An 18,745-nucleotide genomic window follows, 5' to 3' on the forward strand; every position below is an offset into this window, starting at 1 on the left:
TTCCAACCAGTTTACGTCTGGAGACTGTGCTGGTCATTCCATGAATTGAAACCTACCGTCTTGTTCTTTTCTTATAAGGTAGTTCTGACATAGCCTGGAGGTATGTTTTGGGTCATTATCTTGCTGTAGGATGAACCCCTGACCACCTAGGCGTATACCAGAGGGTATTGCATGGTGCTGCAAAATGCTGCGGTAGCCGTTTTGGTTCAGGGTGCCACTCACTCTGTGCAAGTCGCCAACTCTGGATCCAGCAAAAGAGCCCCAGAACATCACATTTTCTCCTCCATGTTTGACAGTTGGTGTCACACACCGAGGAACCATCCTCTCGCCTGCTCGACGGCGTACAAAAACCCTTGTGATGAACCGAAGATTTCAAATTTTGATTCATCGGTCCAGAAGACCTTCTTCCAGTCTTCGGTAGTCCATTGGCTGTGCTTCATGACCCAGGCAAGCCTCTTTTTCTTATTTTGCCATCTAAGCAATGGCTTTCTTACTGCCACTCCACCTGTCAAACCTGCAGCTCGAAGTCTTCTCTTCACAGTTGAAACTGAGACTTGTTTACTTCGACCAGTGTTAAGCTGTGCTTGAAGCTGTTGTCCTGTGAGCCGCCTATCACACAAGCTATTGACTCTCAGAAACTTGTCTTCTGATTCTGTTGTGGCTTTGGATCTGCCAGACCTCTTCCTGTCAGAGTTTCCTCCAGTTTCCAAGTGCCTTTTGATGGTGTAGGAAACTGTACTCACTGACACCTTGGGCTATTTCTCTAAAGGAAAGACCTACACTTTTAAGGGTTGTAATGGTCTGTCTGTCTTCCTTTGTTAATTGCCTTTTTCTCACCATTATGATAGCAATATACAACTTCCTGCAGTACAATACTGTCCACATAATGCTTAAGAGGGTGTAGTAACACAGTCTTTTCCAACACTGCTTTTATACAGACAGGGGGTTTGTAAGTAATCAACAAAAGTTGGGACACCTGTAGGAATTGTTAGCATCAAGGCTTAATTTACTTCCATTGCTGCAGAACAGCTGTAAGTTGTTAACCCATTACTTGTTCCCAGAAAAAGGCCTTTTTGTATAACTCTGAAATGTACATTATTTTTCAGTTTTTGGTAACCTAAACTTTTTTTTGCTTAAATTTCAATAAAAACTGGAAAAATGACCGAGAGAGAGAGAGAGAGAGAGAGAGAGTGCGTGTGTGTGTGTGTGTGTGTGTGTGTGTGTGTGTATATATTAGCTCAAAGAGCCAGCTGCCTAACGTTTTGGTATGTTGTATATATCTTTCTCAAGGGAGCCTGTATTTGAATCAAAGCATTGGAGGTATTTATAGGTGTTTGACAGCATGACAACTACTTATTACTGTTTATATTCAAAGCCATGATTTATTCTTACATGATGTAATGGTGTTCTATATACCATGACATCAAATTCTAATTAACATTATTTTATATAAACTTATCTTATCATGCAATGCTGGCTCTTGATTTGGTCTCCTCAGCGCAGCAGCATGCACAACTTTTGAATTCATTTTTTAAAATTTATTTGTAACTTTTGTATATTTATTGGAATTATTTAGTTAATTATTTTCTGTTGAGTTAAGCTGGCATAATTGTTTTCAGTCTATTTATCCATGTACTTTCTTTTATTTTGCTATATATCGCATTGTCTAATTTTAGCTAATACTATTATTACAAACGTCACATCATTTATGTCATGACCTTGACTGGTGAAGTGCTGTACTATTGGTTCATTTATTTATTTTTATTTCTAATTAATGAAAGGTGGTTCTGAATTCTTTTTTATAAAGTTGTTCCAGTCTCTCCAACATATTTTATTTCATCACATTTTTCACAGGCTATTCCATAAACAACATTGCTATTTTTACAGTAGATATTAGTAGTAGATAGTAGTATTAGTAGATATGTGGTGTTCTTAAGTTTAATTATATTTGTACTTTTGTCCATGTATTTACAAACTTTACATGTACTAGTGCAAGTATTTGTAGACCCTATTTTGTCAATTATTATTTTATGTTTACTGTGAACTAAAATATCACCTAAATTAGCTTTTCTTTTGAATGTTACAACTGGGGCTTTAAGAAATACTCTTCAATTTTTCTGAATTATGTAGAATCCGCAAGTGTTTTCAAACTATTTTAGAAATATTGGGCAAAAGTTTAGAGTAGGTCAGTACTAATGGGACTCTTTTGACCTTTTTATCTCTATTTTTATAATCGAGTAGATCATCTCTTTTTAGTTTTCTTAACTTTTCTTAACTCTGACTCTATAATTCTTTCTTTGTATCCTCTTTTTTAAGATTTATTTTTAATAAATTTCTTTGTTTTACATAGTCACTTTCTTTAGAGCATATTCTTTGTATTCTTATTCCTAGACCCTTTGGGATTGCCCTTTTAGAGTGTATTGAATTTGCAGAGGAAAAAATTGCATGTGTAAATACTGGTGCATGTCAGTAGGTTTACAGAAGAGGTCAGTCTCACTTGAACCTTCTTCAAGTTTTACTACGTTATCTAAAAATAATATTTATTTTCTTGTCCATCGAAGGTCCACCTTAATATTACCGTGTATTTCATTTGCCATTTTATGAAACTGGAAAAGAGATTCTTTTCCATGTGTCCAAACCCCAAAAATATAATCTACAAACCGAATGTATTCTAAAGGTTCTCTTTCTGATTTTCTAAATATTCTTAAAAGTATTATTTATTATAAATGTATTATTATTATTATTATTATTACTATTTATTATTATTATTATTATTATTATTATTAAGTATTCTTATAATTATTATACAATGCAAACAATATGATATCCATGCCAACCCCCACTACAGAGCATAACGATAGGTTATGGATGCAACCCCGGTTCCCTGAAAGAGAAAATAACGATAAATGTATGGGACATTGCCGTCAGGCAGTAGGATTGGCTGAGCTTTATAGCAAAACTGCCGATAGGCCTCTGCGTGAGCTGCCGTGTAAGCCCGCCCCCCTGGGAGCTTACTATACGCAGCGCACAGAGACTCTCTTCCTCTTTTGCTCTTCGGGCCGAAAAGGCTTCCGGAGCGACCTCGCGGGTTGATAGTTATTTTCTCTTTCAGGGAACTGGGGTTGCATTCGAAACCTATTGTTCCCTTTCAATTCGAAAATAACCATCAACATATGTGAACAGTGTAACCAAGCTGTCGCGAGGGAGGATTCTCGGCAGTAGGACAGATTTACGTCATAACGCAATTGCGTAGGCAATACATCTAGGCATATGTGAAGCTGCGCCTCAGCGTCTATGCTCGCAATGACACCTGTCCTAAGGTGGGGTATTAGACACTACAACGGCGTCCTGAGGTGCCACAGAGTGTAGTACAGATGCTCCAAATAATGGAGCAGAGGAATCCAGCACGTTTAACCTGTAAAACCTCATAAAGGTATGCGGTGTAGCCCAACTGGCTGCCGCGCAAATATCAGACACTGGCACCCCTCTGAAGAGGGCCCAGGACATTGCCATACCCCTGTTGGAATGCGCCTTCAACTGTCCTGGCGGTGGAAGGCCTGCAGACTCATAGGCTAATTTAATAGCATCCACTATCCAGTTTTGTTTTGACAACAGCTGACCCAAGGTCTTAGAAGCATGGCATATGAACAGTTGTTCTGTTTGCCTTACGGTCTTAGTACGGTCAATATAACACCTCAATGCCTGCACAGGGCAGAGCATGTGTAACCGTTGTTCCTCTGGAGAGGAAAAGGGAGGAGGATGGAATGCCATCAACTCGACTGGCTGGTTCATATGGAACGGAGATATAACCTTTGGCAAAAAGGCTGGATTTGGGCGCAAGGAACTGAGATGCCAAAAAATGGCAACCCGGTGATAATCCGTCAATGTGTACATGGCAGGCTGATATGGCGACTAAATACACTTTGAGTGTAGAGGGAGATTTCCCTTCATCTAACAGTTTCGGCAGAAACTGTAATATTACTGCCATAGGGCAAGATATTGGGTCATGGCCCCCCTCCAGACACCAATCTTAGAACAACTGCCATTTGCACATGTACTGCGACCTGGTAGAGGGCACTCTAGCGCTCTGAATGGTCAAGATCACCGCCGTCGAAAGCCCTATGGCTGACAGGTGCTCCCGTTCAGGGGCCAAGCCCATAGCTGCATTAGCTTGGGGTTCGGGGTCCTTCGACCTGAGACAATAGGTCTGCTCGCAGGGGAAGCTCCTGCGGTTGACCATGTAGTAACTGCACCACGCTCGGGAATCATACTGAGGAGCGATCAGAATCACAGCCGTTTGCTCTACCCTGACCTTCTCTAAGAGGGCTGGAAGCATCGGAATCGGTGGAAATGCATATAGGAGGACAGGCGGCCAATCGTAAGCCAGTGCGTCGACTCCTAGGGGGCTGTCGGGATCCCTCACCGAGAACCATAGGGGGCAGTGCGTGGTCTCTCGCAAAGTGAAGAGATCTACCTGTGTTCTACTGAATCATTCCCAGATGCACTCTACCACCTGAGGGTGGAGACGCCATTCCCCTGCAAGAGGGCCTCCTCTGGACAGGAGGTCCGCTGCGTAATTGACTCTGCCCTGAAGGTGAACCGCACGCAGAGAGGTCAAGCGCGGCTGCGCCCATAGCAACAGCCGTGGTGTTGTCCGACCTCACCAACACGTGCTTGTCTAGAAGCACTGGCAAGAAGTGCCGAAGGGCGAGTTCCACTGCTCTGAGTTCCAGAGCGCTGATGTGGGCTGACCTCCAGCGTCCTGACCACACTCCGCGGGTCCCTGAGCCGTTCCAAACTGCTCCCCAAACTTGGTTGGAAGTGTCGGTCATAACTACTTCCCTCCGGAAGATGGGACCCAGGCGAACGCCCTGGCAGATGTTTGCCAGAACTTTCCACCAGCGTAGTGCTTCCCAGCAGGTTCGGGATACCATCAACCTGCGGTGCTTGTCTCTCCGCGGATGTAACGCGAAGGCATTGAACCAGGCCTGTAGAGGTCTCTGGTGTAATAAACCCAAGGGAATGGCTTGTGAGGCGGCAGCCATCAGCCCCAGCATGCGCTGACACAGCTCCATGCTGATTGTTTCTCTCAACCTGAACAGGGAGAGACACCGTTCCAGTGAGGCAACTCTTTGTGTCGACAGGGTCGCTTCCATGGACACTGAGTCCAGATGCAACCCCACGAACTCGGTCTGTTGGCTTGGCACGAGGCGGCCCTTCTCTGAATTGACCTTCAGACCCAGCCACTGAAGATGGTTCATAACCATCACTGTGTGCTGTGTCAGCTGCTCCTTTGACTGCGCGCAGACAAGCCAGTCGTTCAGATAGTTCAGCAGTCGGACACCTTGAGCCGGCAAAGGGGCTAAAATGGCGTCCATACATTTTGAAAAGGTTCAAGGAGCTAGAGACAGACCGAATGGGAGGACACGAAACTTGTACACCCCGCTCTGGAATGCGAAACGCAGATACTTCCTGTGACCCGGGCAGATGGGAATGTGAAAGTACGCATCTGTCAGGTCCACAGTGATAAACCAGTCGCCATGTCGGACTGACTGGATGATGTGCCTGTGCGTAAGCATCCTGAACGATAACTGCCACAGATATCTGTTCAGTACTCGCAGATCTAAAATAGGGAGGAACCCGCCATCATTTTTGGGCACTAGGAAGTATTTGGAATAGAACCCCTGGTCGATCAGAGCAAGGTCTACTTGTTGAATGGCACGCTTCCTGAGCAGTGCCTGTATCTCCACATTCAGAGCTGAGGACTGAACCGAGTCCTTCACTGCAGTTACGACCACCCCCCTGAAGGGGGGAGGCTTTAACCGGAACTGAAGGGTGTACCCAGTGGAAATGGTCTTGTGCACCCAGATGTCATTGGTGCACTGTTGCCAGAACTGGAGCTGTGGAATAGTGTAGGGGTGGGCTAATAGCTGCCTGGGTGTCTCAGGGCTGCTTTGGCTGCTCACGCTCACGAGGGGCCTGGCCGGAGCCACGAGGATGTGACCTGCCACCTCCTCTAGGGCGCCATTCTATGTGCCGCGGTTTTCTAACCCCAAGCCGCACTGACAGACCTGCGGGGAAGTTCTTACCACCCCGTGGTTGCGCCTGCTGCTGTGGCAGTGCCTTGCGCCAGGGCTGTCCCTGGGGCAGCTTCAACTGGAACTCTTTGATTGGCCACATCTTGGCCATTTGCTGCGACGTCTCTCGTGCCTTGACGGAGCATTGTAACATCTCCTTTACTGCCGGACCAAACGTGTGTCCGGGAGTGATTGGAGTGTCCAGCAAGGGGGCCTTTTCAGGCTCCTGCACTCTCTCCTGCGAGAGCCAGAGCTGTCTTCTGGCCACCACCATTGAAGCAATGCTTCTGCCCTGAGCCCGTGCATTGATCTGGGCTAACCTTACCAGCAGCTGGCTGACCGTGCCTAGATTGCTTCTGAGGGCCGCAGAAGGGCACACAGGAAGGTCTCCAATTAGTGCCGCCTGGTAGACTGTCAGTAGACTGGCTACGTTAGACAATCTGACTGCCTCCGTGGCCGCAGAATACCCTTTCTTTAGGTGTATCTCTGAGGTCCTGCACTGTTTATTAGGACACGGTGGGTCCTTATTAAGAACATAAGAACATAAGAAAGTTTACAAACGAGAGGAGGCCATTCGGCCCATCTTGCTCGTTTGGTTGTTAGTAGCTTATTGATCCCAGAATCTCATCAAGCAGCTTCTTGAAGGATCCCAGGGTGTCAGCTTCAACAACATTACTGGGGAGTTGATTCCAGACCCTCACAATTCTCTGTGAAAAAAAGTGCCTCCTATTTTCTGTTCTGAATGCCCCTTTGTCTAATCTCCATTTGTGACCCCTGGTCCTTGTTTCTTTTTTCAGGCTGAAAAAGTCCCTTGGGTCGACACTGTCAATACCTTATAGAATTTTGAATGCTTGAATTAGGTCGCCACGTAGTCTTCTTTGTTCAAAACTGAACAGATTCAATTCTTTTAGCCTGTCTGCATATGACATGCCTTTTAAGCCCGGAATAATTCTGGTTGCTCTTCTTTGCACTCTTTCTAGAGCAGCAATATCTTTTTTATAGCGAGGTGACCAGAACTGCACACAATATTCAAGATGAGGTCTTATTAGTGCATTGTACAGTTTTAACATTACTTCCCTTGATTTAAATTCAACACTTTTCACAATGTATCCGAGCATCTTGTTAGCCTTTTTTATAGCTTCCCCACATTGTCTAGATGAAGACATTTTTGAGTCAACAAAAACTCCTAGGTCTTTTTCATAGATTCCTTCTCCAATTTCAGTATCTCCCATAAGATATTTATAATGTACATTTTTATTTCCTGCGTGCAGTACCTTACACTTTTCTCTATTAAATGTCATTTGCCATGTGTCTGCCCAGTTCTGAATCTTGTCTAGATCATTTTGAATGACCTTTGCTGCTGCAACAGTGTTTGCCACTCCTCCTACTTTTGTGTCGTCTGCAAATTTAACAAGTTTGCTTACTATACCAGAATCTAAATCATTAATGTAGATTAGGAATAGCAGAGGACCTAATACTGATCCCTGTGGTACACCACTGGTTACCACACTCCATTCTGAGGTTTTTCCTCTAATCAGTTGTGAGGCGAGAGTGTATTAAATGGAATGTCCAGACAGTAATTTATGTGTACAGAAATAAAATAATTTATTTTTATTTTCTATACACCACAAAAAGGATTAAATAACAAACAAAAAAACAAAATGGTGTGAGGGAAGGAGTGCAGGGGTGAAATCCAAAACAAACCGTGATGACTCGTCTTTAATTTGTCTTCGTGGCGACCATAAACAAAAAAAAGACAAAAGAAATGTTAGTATTTCAAAAAAAACCCGCTGCACAAAACCAGTCTCTCCCTTCACCCGTTACTCCTCCTACTTTTACTTTCGGACCAACCCCGAACACAGTAGTACGTTCCCTTTAGTATGTAATGTCCCGCCTCTGTAGTCAGTGGAACACCAATCCCCAACTGACACGTGTCCTTTTCCTTCACTTGACTCCAGTGGCTGGAATTTACATACTCGTACTTCCGCCCCTCACCAAGGTGCCGCCCCTCAAAAAGATGACTTTTGCCATGGTCACGAGATCTTGGTAAGGGAAGTCCCGAGTTGGTTTGATGCCATCTACTGTCGGGAGGCTGAATCACAGACCGAAACCCCTTTGACTCATCACATATCCCACCCCTCAGAGTGGAGCCGAAGGAACACTCGGAAACCTCTAACCCTTCCCTTTTACCTCCCTCCCGGGAAAAAAAATCAGCATTTTGATGTAACTTACCCGCACGATACCTTATTTGAAAGGCGAAGGGTTGGAGCGCCAGGTACCACCGCGTAATCCTAGCGTTTGAATCCTTCATCGTGTCTAACCACTTTAAAGAAGCGTGATCTGTGATGAGTACAAAGGGTCGTCCCAGAAGATAGTATTTTAAAGATTCCACTGCCCATTTCACTGCCAGGCATTCTTTCTCCACTACCGAATACCTCTGTTCTCTGGGCAGTAACTTCCGACTGATGTATAGTATCGGGTGTTCTATACCATCTCTCTCCTGGGACAGAACCGCCCCCAGACCAGTCTGCGATGCATCTGTCTGCAGGACGAACTCTCGGCTGAAATCCGGGCTTATTAATGCTGGGGCCTGACTCAAATTAGTTTTAATAGATTCAAAGGCTGTCTGACACTCTGCACTCCACTTAATTTTATTTGGAGCGTTCTTTTTAGTGAGATCAGTGAGAGGGGCGGCTATAGTGGAAAAGTGTGGAATAAAGCGGCGGTAATAACCAGCCAACCCTAACAGTGATCTCACCTGGGTTTTCGTGGTAGGTACCGGTGAATCCAACAAAGCCTGGACTTTTGAAACCAACGGTTTCACTCTACCCTTACCCATTATGAAACCTAAATATTTAGTTTCTTCTTTTCCAATAGCGCACTTTGCCATGTTCGCTGTGAGCCCCGCCCTCCTCAGAGACTGTAAGACGGCTTCTAATCTAGTCAAATGTTCTCTCCAGGAAGAACTATAAATGACTACATCATCGATATACGCAGCTGCATACTCTCGATGAGGTTGTAAAACCCTGTCCATTAGTCTCTGAAAAGTAGCAGGCGCTCCATGAAGTCCGAACGGCATAGTACAAAATTGAAAAAGACCCTCTGGGGTTGAAAATGCCGTTTTCTCACGAGAGGCTTTCGTTAATGGAATTTGCCAATATCCTTTCGTCAGATCCAGAGTTGAAATAAACCGAGCTTGCCCCAGTTTGTCTAAGAGTTCATCTACTCGAGGCATGGGATATGCATCAAACTTGGAGATAGCATTCACCCTCCTAAAATCGATACATAATCGTAGTGACCCATCTGGCTTGTCTATTGGTACTATTGGGCTACACCACTCACTTCGGGAAGGTTCAATTACCCCAAGTTTCAACATACACTCCACCTCCCTTCGAACAGAATCTCTCCGACTCTCTGGAATGCGATACGGTCTCTGTCTAACTCTTAGACCTGGCGGAGTGATAATAGCATGTTCGATCAAATGCGTTCTTCCAGGCACGTTAGAAAACACATCACTGAACATTTTAATTAGATTGCTTACCTCTTCACGCTGATCAGGAGTTAATTGTTCCCCCATCGGGACCTCAATTGCTGACTCTGACTCAATTGAGGGTCCAAAATCCTCTCCCTCCTGTACAGGAGATATAAAATGGACTTCCCGTTCTTTCCACGGTTTCAGGAGATTAACATGATAAATTTGACTTTCTTTCCGACGCCCAGGCTGTCGGATCTCATAATTGACTTTACCAATTGCTCGAATAACCTGAAAGGGACCCTGCCATTTAGCAAACAACTTAGATTCCGATGAGGGCAACAATAACAACACTTTATCTCCAGGTCGAAAGTTCCGAATTCTTGCATTTTTATTGTAGCTTTGTTGCTGCTTCTGCTGTGCCGCTTTGAGATTGTCATGTGCCAATCGACCGACTAATTCTAAGCGATCGCGTAACTGCAACACGTATTTTACTACATTTTTAGACTCCTTTGACTGTTCTTCCCAGCCTTCTCTTATGAGATCCAAGATACCCCGCGGCTGCCGACCGTACAAGAGCTCAAACGGGGAAAACCCCGTTGAGGATTGTGGTACCTCGCGAACTGCAAAGAGCAAGTAGGGAAGCAGTTTAGCCCAATTGCGTTTTTCTTGATCTACAAAGCGGCGCAACATATTTTTCAAAGTCTGATTAAATCGTTCAACAAGCCCATCCGTTTGTGGATGAAAAACTGAGGTTCTAATTGAACGGATTTTCAATAATTTATATAGTTGCTGAATACAGTCTGACATAAAATTAGTGCCCTGATCAGTGAGAATTTCTTTCGGGATTCCCACCCTAGAGAATATTTTTACCAATTCATTCGCTACAGCTATTGCATTCATAGAGCGTAAGGGAACAGCTTCTGGATATCTCGTTGCGTAGTCCACTACTACTAAAATATACCGATATCCTGACTCTGTTCCCTCCAGAGGGCCTACTAAATCTACACCAATCCTTTCAAACGGAACCCCAATAATTGGAAGTGGAACCAGAGGTGCGGGGCGAACTGACTTAGGGGCAGCTAATTGACATTCAGGACACTCCGATACATACTTCCGCACAAGACCATAAACCCCAGGCCAAAAAAACCGGGCCAGAATTCGTTCCTGAGTCTTTTCAGTTCCCAAATGACCTGAAAATGGAATGTCATGCGCCAATCTCATGATTTCTGACTGAAAAGGCCTAGGAACCAATAACTGTTTTACGAGCTGTCCCGTCCCGGGAGCCCGGGTTATTCTATATAATAAGTGCCCAGATACAGAAAAATGCGGAAATACCACCGGTTGTCCTTCCTGCATATCCTTCCCCTCGATATATCTAACCCGTTTCCAAGCATACTGTAACGTGGGATCATTTTGTTGTTCATATCCCAAGTCAATATCTCGGTCCCAATGGTTAGGTACACAGAGAGGAGTGTCTTTTATTACATGACCTTCCACCTCAGTAACCTCGCAGCCCCGGTTACACTGAATACCTACTCCCTTTCCTTGCCGTTTCAGCGATTGGTTTACTTTTGTGTCAGACCCCTCCCCTTGTCGTCTCAGAGTTCCCTCATATTTTTCCACCCGACGCTCTCTTTTTGTTTTTCTTGGGCGGATTTTAGGGTTAAACAGGTCGGATTGCAACGGAAAAATCTCGCCAATTGTTTTCTCCTGTTGCTTTAATTGTCCCCTGGTAGAAACTAAGACCATTTCCCGACCTAAAATACGATCAAAAAACGGCCAGTCTCTTCCCAGGAGAACAGGGTATGGTAAACATTGCGCTACAGCCACTTTAACGCAAGCTGAATAATCACCTACAATAAGTCTAACTTTAGTGGTGGGATAAACCCGAGTTTCTCCATGAATACAGGAGATAGCCACTTTACCCTGTGGCTCCCAGGCTACCCCATCCAAGAGAGCTTGCCGAATCAATGTTTGTGCACACCCAGAGTCCGCAAATGCGTAAGTACTCTTTCCCCCGACCTGTACTCTTAACTGATAAGGGCCCTCCCGACATTCCCCAGTGTTCCTACCTGTTACTGCTGACCAGGATCTTGTCGCCAGGTCCACCTTTATTACTGGACAATTCCTGGCAATGTGTCCAGGCTCATTACATTGGTAGCACACTTGGTTAGGAGGCATCAACGGAGTTAATCTGTCCTGCGAGTCCGCGACCGGCAGGTTAGGGGGATTCTCTCTCGCCCAGGATGGGGCTAACCTTGACCTCCATGGTCTGAAGGTCCGGTTACCCCCTCTGGGCTTCATTGGTTGGTTGGTCCGAGTTAGTTTAGGGGCAGGAGTGGGGTCTGACCCGGCACCTTCGTTTGCGTCTTCGTAGGCCTCCGCCAGGAGGAGGGCATCCTCGAGAGTGGTAGGTCTATTCCTCTTAATCCACTCTCGATTCCCTGGCGGTAGTATAGACGCAAACTGTTCTATAACTATTTTCTGCACCAGTTCTTGGGGTGTATGTTCTTCTGGCCGCAGCCACCGGGTGCACTGATCTAAAAGATATTGTCCCGCAACCCGGGGCCGCATCCCCTTGGACAGCTGGTATTCCCGAAAACGGCGCCGGTATGTTTCCTCCGTGATCCCGAGGCGTGAGAGAATGGCTTCTTTAACTTTAACATAGTCCCCTGCATTCGTGGCCGTCAGGGCTCGATACGCTGCCTGAGCTTCCCCTGTCAGGCAGGGTGCCAATTTCATGGCCCAGTGTTCCCTAGGCCACTCTGCAGCCTCTGCCACTCTCTCAAAAGTAATCAAGAAAGCCTCGGGATCATCTTCCGAGGTCATCTTCTGAAGATTAGGCTGAGCTGCAAACATCCGGGCAACCGCTCTCTCTGATGTTGATATTGATAGTTTTTCTACCAGCTGTCCCAAGAACTGGGCGAGCTGTTCCAGGTGCCGTGTCTCTCTCTCCTCTCGCTTCTCCTCCTGCTCCCTAAACATTGTCAAAACTGTAGCTGGATCCATTTTCACTTCTGACACCACGTGTGAGGCGAGAGTGTATTAAATGGAATGTCCAGACAGTAATTTATGTGTACAGAAATAAAATAATTTATTTTTATTTTCTATACACCACAAAAAGGATTAAATAACAAAAAAAAAAACAAAATGGTGTGAGGGAAGGAGTGCAGGGGTGAAATCCAAAACAAACTGATGACACGTCTTTAATTTGTCTTCGTCGTGACCATAAACAAAAAAAAGACAAAAGAAATGTTAGTATTTCAAAAAAAACCCGCTGCACAAAACCAGTCTCTCCCTTCACCCGTTACTCCTCCTACTTTTTCTTTCGGACCAACCCCGAACACAGTAGTACGTTCCCTTTAGTATGTAATGTCCCGCCTCTGTAGTCAGTGGAACACCAATCCCCAACTGACACGTGTCCTTATCCTTCACTTGACTCCAGTGGCTGGAATTTACATACTCGTACTTCCGCCCCTCACCAAGGTGCCGCCCCTCAAAAGATGACTTTTGCCATGGTCACGAGATCTTGGTAAGGGAAGTCCCGAGTTGGTTTGATGCCACCTACTGTCGGGAGGCTGAATCACAGACCGAAACCCCTTTGACTCATCACATCAGTACTTTCTGTTTTCTACATGTTAACCACTCCCTAATCCATGTACATGCGTGCCCTTGAATCCCAACTGCGTTCAGTTTGAGAATTAATCTTTTGTGCAGGACTTTGTCAAAAGCTTTCTGGAAATCTAAATAAACCATGTCATATGCTTTGCAATTATCCATTATCGATGTTGCATCCTCAAAAAAATCAAGCAAGTTAGTTAGACACGATCTCCCTTTCCTAAAACCATGTTGACTGTCTCCCAGGACCCTGTTACCATATAGGTAATTTTCCATTTTGGATCTTATTATAGTTTCCATAAGTTTGCATATAATAGAAGTCAGGCTTACTGGTCTGTAGTTACCTGGTTCAGTTTTGTTTCCCTTTTTGTGGATCGGTATTACGTTTGCAATTTTCCAGTCTGTCGGTACCACCCCTGTGTCAAGAGACTGCTGCATGATCTTGGTTAGCGGTTTGTAAATTACTTCTTTCATTTCTTTGAGTACTACTGGGAGGATCTCATCCGGCCCAGGGGATTTGTTTATTTTAAGAGCTCCTAATCCCTTTAACACTTCTGCCTGAGTTATGCTAAAGTTACTTAAAACTGGATAGAAACTGGATGACATATGGGGCATGTTGTCAGTATCTTCCTTTGTAAAAACTTGTGAAAAGTAATCATTTAATATATTTGCTATTTTTTTTTTCTTCATCTACGATTTTGCTAAACATTTAATCTCCTCTTTGAATGTTCGCTTGCTGTTGTAATATTGGAAAAACATTTTGGAATTGGTTGTAGCTCCCTTAGCAATGTTCAATTCTATTTCTCTCTTGGCCTTTCTAACTTCCTTTTTGACTTGCGTTTGCAGTTCCGTGTACTCTTTCTGCATACTTTCTTTTTGGTCCTTTTTTAATGCTCTGTAAAGTGCCTTTTTTCGCTGAATATTTTTTTTTAATTGGTCTATTAAACCATTTTGGCAATTTAGTTTTACATTTAGATTTGTCTACTTTAGGGATAATTGTTTTGTGCCTCTAGTACTACATTTTTGAAGAACAACCATCCTTCTCTGTGGGTGTTTTGTCTATTTTACTCCAATCTACTTTTGTTAGTCTCTGTTTCATACCTTCATAGTTTGCTTTTCTAAAATTGTAAACCTTAGCTTTAGTCTTTACTTTTGGGGTTTTAAAAAACACTTCAAATGAGACCATGTTGTGGTCTGAGTTTGCCAGTGGTTCTCTGACCTCTGTTTTAGTTATTCTGTCTTCGTTATTTGAAAAGAATAAATCAAGGCATGCCTCCCCTCTAGTGGGTGCCTTGACAAATTGTGTCAGGAAGCAGTCATTTGTCATTTCCACCATTTCAATTTCATCCTTCGTGCTACCCACCAGGTTTTCCCATTTTATATGGGGGAAGTTGAAATCCCCCATTAGTATGGCTTCTCCTTTGCTACACGCATTTCTAATGTCATTGTATAACAGATTATTTTGCTCACCATCTGAATCTGGCAGTCTATAACATGCTTCTATTATTATGCCCTTTGAATTTTTGTCCATTATTCTGACCCATATTGATTCGGGTTTATTTTCTTTGTCCAGGTTTAACACCTGGGCTTCAAGACTGTTTCTTATGTATAGCGCTACCCCTCCTCCTCTTCTGTCCTGCCTGTCTTTCCTATACAGTGTATACCCACAAATATTATATTCGTCCCCATCACTCTCAGACAACCAAGTTTCTGTAACACCTATCACATCATAGTTACTTGTTAGTGCAGTAGCTTCAAGTTCTAGAATTTTGTTTCTGATACTTCTAGCATTTAGATAAATACATTTAATGGTTGTCTTACCTGAGTTGTTGTTCTTGTTTTGATGCAGTCTCCCTTCTGTTTTTTTGTTGATTTCTCCCCCCTTTTTTTCTTTTCTCTTCTTCTCTCCGTCCCCTTGTCTCCATTATTCTCCCCTTTGCAACCTTTCTAGTTTAAATGCTTCTGAACCTGCTCGAGGATTTTTTCTCCAAGTAGACTGGTTCCCTTTTTATTTAAGTGCAGTCCGTCCCATCTATACAGATAGTCCTCGTTGTAGAATGTGGTCCAATGATCAAGATAGGTGAAGCCTTCCCGTGTGCACCACGTCTTCAGCCATGCGTTTTGATTAATTATTTCCAGCTGTCCATATGGTCCTTTGCAAGGTGCCGGTAGTATACCAGAAAATACCACAGTTTTGGTTTTCTCTTTTAATTTCCTTCCTAGCTCTCTGAATTTGTTTTGCAGGGATTTTGGTCTGTCACTTCCAATGTTGTTTGTACCGATGTGGACGACTACTACCGGGTCGTCTCCTGTTCGTTCTAGGAGCCTGTCCACGTTCTCAGTGATGTGCTTGACAGAGGCTCCCGGAAGGCAGCACACTGTTGTAGTAAGGGGGTCCAAACTGCGAATTGAACTTGCTGTGTTTCTCAATATGGAGTCCCCAACAATCATGACCTCCCTTCTTTTTGCTGTCTGGTCACCACTGTCAATAGGGTCCTGGATGTTGTTCCTTTCGTTCTCTTGTTGTTGGTTCTGCTCATCAAAATTCTGAAGTGACTCAAATCTGTTGGTTGTTTTGATTTCTGGTGGTTGTGTTTGAGGAAGTTTCTTTTTTTCCCTGCTTCTGCCTACCTGAACCCAGCTGTTCTGACCTTCTATCTCCCTGGTGGCTTTCAGTCTGTTAGGGGTGATGCAGACTTCCATGAATTGTGGGTGTGCCAGTTCTTCAAGATCCTGTTGCTGTCTCACTTTTTCCAGCTCCATTTCTAGCAAGCTTACTAGTTTATGCAAATCCTGGATCGCGCGGCACTTTACGCACACTTGGTTTAGCTCCGCTGGGTTTTCTCGGATTTCCCACATCAAGCAGGTGTCACAGATTACTGGCTTGAAGACCATGTTGAGGGTTTTTTTTTTTTTTGAAGTTTAGTTTCTTCTGCAGCTGTCAACCTGCTTTCAAACTGCTTCTAAACTGCTCTGTACTTTTCCACGCCTGTACTTCTCCCACTCGCTGTCGCTGGGAAGACTGCCTCGTTTAACTGTGTTGTTCTGCTGTGCTGTTGGCTCCTCCCCTCGCCCGTGTCTCAGAACGGCGCTGAATTTGAATCAGCTGCTCCGAGTTTCAGCTTGTTTGTTACCAGAAAAACACACGTGGCTGTTTGACTTTGAGCTGCTGCTGTGTTTCCCCAATGTCCTGTGTTTTCTGATTAAAGCAATTAAAGATGCAATTTCTCCTTACTGCTTCTAAACTGCTCTGTACTTTTCCACGCCTGTACTTCTCCCACTCGCTGTCGCTTCCACTCACTGTCGCTGGGAAGACTGCCTCGTTTAACTGCGTTGTTCTGCTGTGCTGTTGGCTCCTCCCCTCGCCCATGTCTCAGAACGGCGCTGAATTTGAATCAGCTGCTCCGAGTTTCAGCTTGTTTGTTATCAGAAAAACACATGCGGCTGTTTGACTTTGAGCTGCTGCTGTGTTTCCCCAATGTCCTGTGTTTTCTGATTAAAGCAATTAAAGATGCAATTTCTCCTTACTGCTTCTAAATTGCTCTGTACTTTTCCACACCTATACTTCTCCCACTCGTTGTCTCTTCCACTCGCTGTCGCTGGGAAGACTGCTTCGTTTAAGTCCAGACATTGTCGGCATTTTTACCAACACGGCGAACGCAGCGTCCACCAGTGGAAAGGACGCTAGGCCAGCCTCGCTGGCTCCCTGCATAGTAAAGGCCGAAGCCTTGCGAGACGTCGCAGGAGCAGAGGCCGGAGCTCCCCCAAGTAGACTGCACCTCTTTCACAAAGTCCGGGAATGCTGGGAGCATCCTGCACTGACAGGACTGGGCCGAAGGTGACTCAAACAGAGATCGCCTTGAAAGCTCTGTCTGGGGCCAATCAATACCCAAGTGGCGGGTTGCTCTGTCAACCACAGACCACATAGGGTCATCAGTGTCCATAGGCTCGGACTGAGCATCCTGGTCCGAGTGGTGGGAGGCTACCTCAGCCTCTACACTGTCCCCTTCCAGGATGTCAGAAGCATCTCTGGAGATGGCATCTATATCCCAGTCCTGCTGCAGCTGTATCGGAAGGGAAACATCCGATAGAGGTTGTGGAGGGGCCACTGGTTGGCTGGAGACGGGTCCAGTGGGCTGCTCTGGGGCTCGAGGCACTGCAGTAGCCAGAGACATAAGCAAGGACTGCTGTCCCATCATGACCTCCATGAACTGAGTCATCTTGGAGGTTAATTCCGCCACCTCAGACTTGTCCGAGCGCCGCCTGTCTCGACGAGGGGAACGAGAGCATCCCCTACGATGAGGCGACCTGGAGCGCGACCTAGACTCCCGACGGGGGCGTGCCTTAGAAGGGGAGGGGCTGCTAGCTCGAGCGCGTCTGGTGGGGGACCTCTGACCAGCTGTGATCTGAGAGGCTGGGCTCGTGGAGAGTGGCAGTCTCCCTGGCGGCGTCGCAGTGAACGATGGCGGGGCTGAGACAGTGTGGGAATATCCCCGTGAAGGGGAGTGCCCATCCACTGACTTCTTGGCCCTTTGTTGAAGGGTGCGTGTCTGAAAGACAGCACAGGGACTGCAAAAAGCCCTATCCACCAGTGCGGATGCGGTGTGCTCTGGCCCGAGACATGCCACGCACTCCTTGTGAGGGTCACTGGCAGGCAGCTTAGCCTGGCAGGACGTGCACTGGTGAAAGCCCGACATCTTGTGCGAGCACGGCTCCGTAAACATTGACCAAACGGCAAGCGTCGAGAACGTCGAACAGCAAGCGGCAGAGCGCTGATGCGTCGAGCGTATAGCGTCAAGGCATCGAGCGTGTGGCGTCAAAGCAGCGAGCGTGTATCGTCGAGGTGCCGAGCATCGAGCATGTGGCGTCGAAGTGTCGAGCATCAAAGCACCGAGAGCATAGCGTCGAGGCACCGAGCGTCGAGCACGTGTCGAAGCGCCGAGCACGTAGCATCGAGGTGCCGAGCATTGAGCACGTGGCGTCGAAGCGCTGAGCGTTGAGCGTATAGCATCGACGTCGAGCACCGAGTCCCAAGCGCGGAAGCGCTGCACCGAGTGCGGAAGCGCTACACTGAGCGCCGAAGTGCTGACACCTCGCTGAGCGAGTACTGAGCGTCAAGACGCTAGCACAAAACGCCTAAGCGTCAGCTGACCCGTAGAGTGGAGACGCTGGTGCTGGTACAGTGTCTTATTTGGTGTTAATACCTACCTAGGTGCTAATGGAAGTATGTGCTTGGTGGTCGTCTTCTTTTTGGTGAAAAGGTTTTTTTTTTTTTTTTTTTTTTTTTTATTATTCTGGAATGCTGCAGTGAGTACTTGGTGTACTGTAGAAGGGACTGTAGGGCAAGCCTTACAGCTACCACACGGTGGGGAACACACAGCAGTGGAAGATTCTAGAGGGCTGCAAAGCAGACTCCACACACACACACACACGGTCTAGCCAGGCAAGACCGATTGCAATATGCTCATGGCAAAAGCCAACGACGTGCGTCCTAAAATATATTTAAATCTGAAATAGAAATATATACAACCCAAAAACACACAATATAATAACACTATGTAACACAATTTTTGTT

At 45.6% G+C, this 18,745-nt stretch overlaps 1 pseudogene; it reads right to left on the reverse strand.

The window, feature by feature from the left end:
• The window catches only part of LOC121330138, a 78,551-nt pseudogene extending 60,684 nt beyond the window's left edge, over positions 1–17,867 (reverse strand).
• Between the last annotated feature and the right edge of the window lie 878 nt (positions 17,868–18,745).

The sequence above is a fragment of the Polyodon spathula genome, chromosome 17 (genome assembly GCF_017654505.1).
Source record: "Polyodon spathula isolate WHYD16114869_AA chromosome 17, ASM1765450v1, whole genome shotgun sequence".
NCBI classification, from domain to species: domain Eukaryota; kingdom Metazoa; phylum Chordata; class Actinopteri; order Acipenseriformes; family Polyodontidae; genus Polyodon; species Polyodon spathula.